General features: G+C 32.3%; 1 pseudogene across 1 annotated transcript; it reads left to right on the top strand.

Annotated features, from left to right (window-relative positions):
- Window positions 1-580: 580 nt before the first annotated feature.
- On the top strand, window positions 581-8180 carry LOC148617098 (uncharacterized; annotated as a pseudogene). The gene is made up of 7 exons (XR_015922398.1): window positions 581-656; window positions 2743-2855; window positions 3981-4253; window positions 4764-4826; window positions 5847-5909; window positions 6735-6770; window positions 7101-8180. The product of XR_015922398.1 is annotated as an uncharacterized LOC148617098 (transcript).
- Window positions 8181-9057: the final 877 nt, after the last annotated feature.

Below are 9057 nucleotides of genomic sequence, written 5' to 3' on the forward strand. Positions count from 1 at the left end.
TGAATCAAGTGTTTCCTAACACTTAGATTTGGAATTGAATTATGAAAGAAAATGTTCTCTCTATTTTAAATATAATCTACTATCAAAAATTCTATTTAATGATACATCACATTGATAATGCATCTTTTGTATCCACTTGTATACCAATATATGATGACTTAAGTACATGTTTATTATTTTTGACAATTGATGATAATATAATTTTTTTGTAGCGTGACATAAATGGACATAGTTGAATTTCTTCCAGAGATTTTATTCTTGCATTCAGCTTTCGATTGATCTTTGTAGTATATTAATATATATATTAACCAAATCTGGTCCTTAGCCTTTATTTTAAGCTTTTTTATTTTGAAATCAAGAATTTGTAGCGGTTGTAAGCTTGGAGTTTTAGAATTAGTTTCCTTTGGGTTCAGAACATTGTGTCTCATTAAGATGACATGAAATATATGAAATATATGTCAAAGGGTATTGAGCTACAATCAAGTAGACGTCATTGTTATTAAATTTGCACATTTATATTTAAATTCTCACTTTTTAAATTCAAATTTATAAAATATAAAACCTATGACTTCCGCCTATACATTGTTCAAGGCAATATAAAGGATGTAATTCATTGACAAAATACGCGGAAATATTTTTGTATTGAAGTCGAAATTGTGAGTATTAGATTATCAAATTAATCTTTTTTTTTTTTCATTTTCACTTAAAATGTTCGATTTATAGTATACAAACACATACAAGAGATAATCTGATAATTAACATACGTACCTAACGTTCTTACTCAACAAAACAATCTCAGAAGAGTCAGTATTGTAAATTATAGTTATCTTCCTTATCTCAATTTTTGTGATATATATTGTAACAATAAAGACTCAAATTAGAAATACATGAAGTTTGAAATATAGAAATTAAACAATTTGTTGTTTTGCCTTGTAAAAGTGAATTTAATGCGTATGTTCGGTCCATGGAAAGTATATTCTTTCGTGTAAATCTCTGTACCCGCCACCTGTTTGGATTATAATTCTTATTATAAGCATGATCTATTGTTGGCCATGAAAATAATGGGTTTACACTTTATTTTTTAAATGTTTGAGCCTTAGCTTATTTGACAAATGTACAATTGACTATATAGGTCATAAACATCTATATATACTTAAAATTATGTACTAATATTTAAGTTACAGGTAACACAGGTTAAGACAAATCTTTGACATGTGTATGTAAAATTGTTTTTTTTTTTAGAAACTTAAATATAATACACGTCTGAGAACGGGTAGTTTACATTAAAAGATAAAATGATCGGTTAGCATTGAACATAATGTAATATTACTCAGTCTCCGATTCAGACACACGGACTCGTTACAATTGACTGTATAACTGTATAGGTCATAAACATTTAAGTATAGTTCTTTTTGTGGATATTGATGAGGCCAAAGCTGAACAACTTCACAGCAGTAGATGTTGCAACACACATTGTCAATAGGACCAAAATTATTAATTTAAGCGAAATGCATATCTTTACAACACCCGTAGCCAGAGGGGTTCATAAGTTTGTTAAGATTCCCCTCCCTTTTAAACAAATAAGCAGTGTTTAAATCGAAGTTGACGTTTACATTACATACATATATTAAGGCTAGAAACCACTAATTCCACTTCCCATAGGCTTCTATGCTAATTTCACAATATTCAATGGCTTCTCTGTACTTTACCTTAACTTTAACCTGCAGAGGACTATATATCAGCATGATTCTACATATGTCAGCTCACAATCCTTAGAATGGCATGTAGAGTTAGCAGACTTGCAGTGCAGCACAGGTCACCGGAAGTGAAGGGTCTATAAAGAGCATTGGAAATCCCAGTGTTTTCACAAGATAGGGGTATATTTAGAAACCATTATGAAGATTAGGCTTCACATCACAAGAAGCAAAATGCACCTATAAAATTTTTTTTTTTTTTTTTTTTCTTTTTTTTTTTTTGGTTATTGACTATTAAAGTCGGTAGCACTTCGAGGTCCCAGTCCACATAACCCCCTCTACAAGCTCCTGCCTATGATCCTGTTTACGTCCGTCGTCGCCTACAAAAGTTTTCCTAAATCAATCTGATGCGGATCGTGAAAACGAAGCCGCCTAGGGCCCAAGGTATGGAGAAAGTGATTACTGCAATACGACATGCACGTTGATGTTTACATTACATACATATATATAGTGAAGTGAATACATACTATTTCCGCAAAAAAAACGGATAGTACGTGCACAACGTTTTATTGCATATTCATAGATGACATCTTACTTGAGTCTCCTTTTCTCTCGTTTTCCCGACTTGTTACTTAATTGCTGCTTAGCCGATGTGTACACACGGTTTTTGTGACGTAAATGTAGCTGTGTAAATCTCTGGACCCGCCACCTGTTTGGATTATAATAACGTTTTTGTCGCAGTTCTGATTTTAAGTTTATTGTAGCCTTTTCAGTTGTGATTGCATCGTTCTCTTACGGTTTCTGTGAGAAATTAAAATTTCACATCACGATAATTAAGAAAAGTAAATCTTTCTAATGCAAAGTTCATTTTTTTAAGGAAATATATGATGTAGATTGATAGAACAGAGCTAAAGCACACATATCTTGGTATAAAAGACCTTATTTGAAGATATTGCAAGTGCCTTTCAAAAATTCTTTATCACTTACCTGTAGCTGTGTCTGTTCGGCCTTTCTACTTTCTTATTTAAAATTCATTCATTTGTTTTAGATTCAGATGAGTTTGGCCATGACAAATTACTGGACAGACTCGAAACGAAATGAATCTAAGCGGTCAACTGTTTATGCTAATGATATGTGCATATCTTCGTCTAAATGTCAATGGTGAGTCAATTGTTGTTCAACATTGGTATCGTTTACAAATCAACTTTTGAAAACTTCATACAATGACATTATTTTAATATCATATCGTGATATCTTACCGATTGTTTATTTACATTTTTATTAAATTAGAACATCGTTTTTTAGAGCTCTGTGCAGGTCCGGGTGTCAAAAGTATAGGCCTGCAGCAGCGCTAAGCTTGTCGTAAAAGGCGACTAAATACTGCTCAGAAACCTAGCCGGGGGCTAGGCGCTCTACCCACAGAGCAACTGGGATGTATGCCACAGGTGGTGGAATGGGGTATCCTTGGCGTGTTACATGCTGGGGTTGTCAGGCTATAATACGGAAAACCTGACCGCAAAACATAATGGTGCTCCGTGTTGGGAAAGATGCAACGTTCCTCGCACGTATTATCTTTAAATAATCCTAATTTTGGGGATTTTATACATTACATCTATCCCAAAGTACTTGAGATAAAGGATACAACAGACACTTAGAAATCAATGGTAAAGGAAAACTATTGAGCAAACTTTACGACAAACGTGATGACTTTTCATTTAGAATTGTCAACTTTCCTTTCATATGTGGCAACACCCCTTTTGCTCCTGCGTATGGAGTGTTCATATCACAACTCAAACGTTATGCCGAAACTACACAGACTCTTGTCTTGTTCTAGAATTTTAACAAATAGGCTTCTGTTGTACAAGATTGAAGTCATCATTTCAGAAGTTTTATAGTCGTCATCATTAACTCCTGCATTGTTACAGTGTATCTACCTGCGCCATGAAAACTGATTTGTTCAACGTGTCACAGTTTCCCCTTCCTCCTTCGTCTACCAAGGACTTGACTTTTTGTGAGCAACTCGGCGGGTATTTGTAGAATAGATCAGAGGACGCTTACCCTACCGGTGCACCTGGTCCATGTGCCCAGTTTTTAGTGGGAGCTGCTCATTTGCTTTTGTTACTTTTTATGCATGATTTTAGTTACATTGTGTTCTTTGTTGTGTGTGTCTGTTTTCCCTGTCTGGTCTTTGTCCTTTTCGTTTCGGTTTATATTTACCGTTTTTAAGTATTCGGAGTGGTTTGTCCTTAGTAGTATTTGAAGTTCGTAAAGATTATTATTCAATAGGAATTGTCAGAGCAAGTCGAATAAAAATGTATGCAGCTTTAGGCGACAACGTTACTCTAAGTTGCGGACAAAAACAAAATGCTGAAGGTGTTACCCTACGGTGGAGACGAGAAGATGGCAAATTATTGAGCTCCGGGATACGTCATTTCAACGGAGATCAGGAGATCGAACAATTTTACCTACTTATTATTGATATAAAAGATGTCGACTATGGTACATATATTTGTGACTGGCAGACAGGGTCAGATGTGATCGAGAAGATCACTCATCTGGGTAATGTAAATTAAACGGTATTAATATACAGTTTGTGATTCGGGTTTAATGACAAAATTACCATGAAAAGTTTACAAGACGCCAAATATCATGTTATGAATTTAAATAACAAAAAAGTGTGATTGCCCTTCTCTGCGACATTTCGTTTCCCAAACATGTATTGAAAAGCAAATATATGAGATACATGTATCAAACCAATTTCAGGCATAAAGTAAGTTGCAAAAAATATTTGCAAAACGAGTGTATGCTTTGTAGCTTCATAATTTTCTGCAATGTTCTCTGCAAAGCTAATGAAATAAGCTCATATTAGGATTTAAGTGTAATCCTGCCTTAAAACCAGACAGAATCTCATGATTAGTGATTCATGCATTTCGCAATCCCTATTGTTTTTTGGATTGGGAATCCTTCAGTAGGCATAATAGAAACTGCAGTAAAAAGAAAAGTGCATATGTTATCAACCTGAAACAAAACTTGTAATATTTTCCTAATTATACTTCTGAACTTTTTCAGTGCCACCGGAAACAACAAGTAAAAACCCAACTACTCCGATTGAGATGACAACAATCAAAATATGTACGTAAAACATCGGTTTTATTTTTATGTAATAAACAATCAAAATTAAGTTTTATAATATACTTACCTAATAATAAAAGCAATAAAATGGACTACAGAAATTCCTTCATTGATCATTACTCATTTCAAACCTTTTCTATTTATTGATTTAAATTGATATTTACGTGGCGCTCCAGCTACGGATCATGCAAACTGTGATTCATGGATAAAAAGTCCACATATTTTTATTCTTGATTATTTGTTTGAAATGTCATAGTAAACAAATATATATGTGGTTTTTCATATAACCCGTGCTCTTAGAAGATACAAATTATATAGAATGCACTGTAGATTTCAAAGTTAAGGGAGATAACTATGTAAATGGCGTTCAAATACAATAGAATCTACTGGATTTTCAATGTCATTTATCTCCTAAGAGCAGGCAGACCATAGTATAGACCCATAAAACAACTTAATTACAAAAATAAAAATATGTAGCCTTTTTTGGGATGTATCACATTTTTCAGATTTTGCATGATTCTTACAAAGACAGCTACTTAATTAATCAATGAATCTAACAGTGAATGCTCAGGTTGTTAGGCATGCTATATAAATTTAACTTCCTGTTTTTAAAGATACATTTTTGGAAACATTGAAAAAATGCAATTTTACAAAATAGGATTTGCTTCGATGATATTTTTTATAAAATGCTGATATTTTACAAGCACAGTGGTCAGACTTGTCAGACCCCAACTATGTTTCATAGATTTGGTAGCACAAAATTCGATACCCCTATAAAACTGAAGCTACTGTACTATGGTAGCTATACCTCTGTAAAGTGATATGGCACGTCTGATGTCATCTACGTAAATTTTGGCCTATACAATGTGCTAATCATTTTTTTTCCTGTTAAGTGTATTTTAGTGTCAAATCTATAGTTGCCATTGGAAATTCATCCTGTGACATTGTTCACATTTTTCTTCATTTATATTTCACCCATTTATAATGTTCACAAATTATTGACATAAACCATATTTGTAGATTCTACTCAGGACATTACTAACGATACAACAGAACCTACCCAGGGTACGATAACAACAGCTAGTAAGATGGTTTTTTTTCTGTTTTTTAAAGCTTTATTTACACACAGATTAACATTATCTGAAAAAAGAACAATCAAACCAATGTATGTTGAGATGTTTATTCAAATACAATAGAATAATGGGGAACATCATCTTTTTAGACGCTAACTAAATAAATTACATCATAAATCTATGTGTCTAATTGTCTCTACTTATCTTAACCGGGAACACTTCAAAGTATCTAATGCCCATAGAAATTACAGAACACTTAAAACATATATGGAAAGAAAAACGGAAACCCAATTTTCTGGGATTTAGGAAAGAAGAATTAAAAAAACAAGCTGATATTTCAGGTAGTCTTTAATGTATAATTCAAAGTATATGGCTAATTTAGAAACAAATCGCCGTTCATATGTGCCTATTTATGAATATAATTTATGAATAACACGATATATCTCTTGTTTATTATGTATGTTTAATATCAGAAATATTAAAAATATGAATCACAAAAATATGATCCCAATGCCGACGAAAGCCTAGATTTAACGTTGGTGCGGAAGTTGTTCACGATAACCAATTGATTATCCAATTTGTTGTACTATTTTTAACATGAAATTTAAATTTTGTTATTCATGTTGTGACATTTTTGCGGGAGAAAATCCGGAAGTGAGTTCACTGTGCGAATTGTTGAATGTACTTTTTTTCATATTGAACATTTGGCAAATAACTGCTATCTACATAATAAATTATTATATTATCTTCCTTATTTTTCAATTCATTCCATTTATTCGATTACTTTTAGTATTACGATTCTTTTTATATCCTCTCGAATTTTTTTTTCTTTCAGATGGAAGAAATCAAGATGAAAATAACGCTGACAATGGTAAGAATGTTAGTAAATAGAAAAAAAAAACTTTTTATGAGTCTGAGACTCGATTATATAGCGATTATAAATAAAAATGCACATTGGATACAGACAAAAAGATCTGCATTATGCTGTCTGCAGCTTCTAGAGTGATTTTCAAAGTGTTCTGACTGATGCATTTGCTCAAATATTATTGACATCCATACTGTTTTCTTATATATATATATATATATATATATATATATATATATATATATATATATATATATATATATATATATATATATATATATATATATAGAACATTGTTTATATGACGTAAATAACTGACGAGCTATTATGTTTCAGGTTCGTTCTTCCGAGAAAACATTTATTTTGTTACATTAGGAGCTGGTCTGATTGTCGTACTGTGTTTGTCTATTGGTTGCAACATTTTCATCAATAAAAAGTGTAAATCGCATAAAATGAAGATTCAAAGCGAACCCCAACAAGGCAACAGAAACAGTATAGAAGCAAACTTGGAAGAAGACAACATATTCGGTGAGTTTCAAGAAGATTTAGAACAGTATGAGTTAATTGACGAAAACAAGATGACACATTATGACTATCCAAGTGAAAATGACATAGGAACATTAGTTGCAACAAGAAAAGGCCAACAGCGTCTTGACGAGGATATTTCGTCACATCATCCTTATTTAACAGTTGTTGATGATAATTCTTCTAAATGCACTTCCAGCAATGAATCAATTAAGAAAATCATAAACTCAGTGGGAAAAGTGATGAAAAGAAAGTCAATATTTGCGAGGTTCATCAAATCAAAACTGACAAAAATGAACCAAAGCTAAGCTCTACAAGGCAAGAGGGCACAGTTAATGAATCAAAACTAACATTTTCGGATGAAACAGAAATTGGTTTGTTGCAACCCATGGTAAAAAGTAGGAAATACTCAGACAAAACCGGAAACAAAACCAAAAAAAGGGGTTCATATTCGAATCCGTACAATCCACTTCGAACCGATGACATGGAATATTTACATAGCTATTCTACGCCAATAAAAATGCCTAGCAATGACGGACAAAGTGTAAACGTGAAACGTGATTCATATATAAACCCGTATAACCCTATCCGGAGTTATAATATGGACTATTTGAAAAGCTATTCTACACTTAAAAGTTCAAATTCAGCTGGAAGTGAAGATAAGGTCATGAAAGCGGATTCAAATTCTATTCCGTACGTTCCGCTACAAAATACAATCGACTATGTGCATAGATATTCTTTACCAGCAAAACAATCTCTTGAAAGATGGGCATCAGATAGTAGATTATCGATGGTAAAAACCGAAGTAGAAGACTGTCATAATGATTTAAATTCAAAGAAAAGAACCTCTACCACGATATAGAAATAATTAAAGATTTTTTTTTACATGTAGTTTTTGCATCGTTACTTTTCTAGTTTTTTTTTTTTTTAATTTTACTAATTCGACTGTAATCCTACCATCAAACTCAATGCTTACGTGTCTTCAGTTGTAATTTGATTAAATCGGATTACATCAACTTTTATTTTTATTAAATATCAGTCCATATAAATTCGGACACTGCCAATGGTCAAATTATTCATAGTGAATAAAACCCTACTGAACAAATGATGCCTTTGCAGTTTACATATGCTATACTTTTTACATAACAATACTCGGATCAGCACTTTTCAGAAAAAATATGAATTCATCTCCCACCAAATTCAACCAAATGACGCATAATCCAGACAGATAACTCTTTCAAAACCTCATTGCCATGTAAAATCTATATAATTTTTATCTAAAAAGCGCAACAACCAAACAAAAAATTAAGACTGTTGATGTGGACATAACATTAACACACTACTAAAAACTTTTTTCCTGAATTTGAGGTATTTGAACAAAATAGTGTTCTTGAATTTCTGGAATTTCCTGTACAGATCTCATAAAATGATACTTTTTCATATGGCTAAGTGCGTGAATGATGTTTGTATAGTGACTTCTTAAAACGATAATTAACGATATTTTTATTTAAATAATTAAATGGTATGACAGCATAATTTCAAATTCTCCGGATAAGCGGTTTAGGCTATTAAGAGGCTCTAGTTACCCCTTATCATATACGTTTTAAAAAATCAGTTCCAGTCTGAATTTTCTTTTAATGGAAACTACGAAACTACATCATTTACATGCTTATACCTGAGTTATGCAGTTAATTTTAAAAAAAAATTTCTTATTCCTTTTGGGCCGAAACTAACCAATCAACAAGGGTTAAAAAAATCGATTACATCC

This window comes from Perna viridis, chromosome 5, assembly GCF_037379345.1.
Source record: "Perna viridis isolate PV_CMFRI_1.1 ecotype Kerala chromosome 5, ASM3737934v1, whole genome shotgun sequence".
Classification (NCBI taxonomy): Eukaryota; Metazoa; Mollusca; class Bivalvia; order Mytilida; family Mytilidae; genus Perna; species Perna viridis.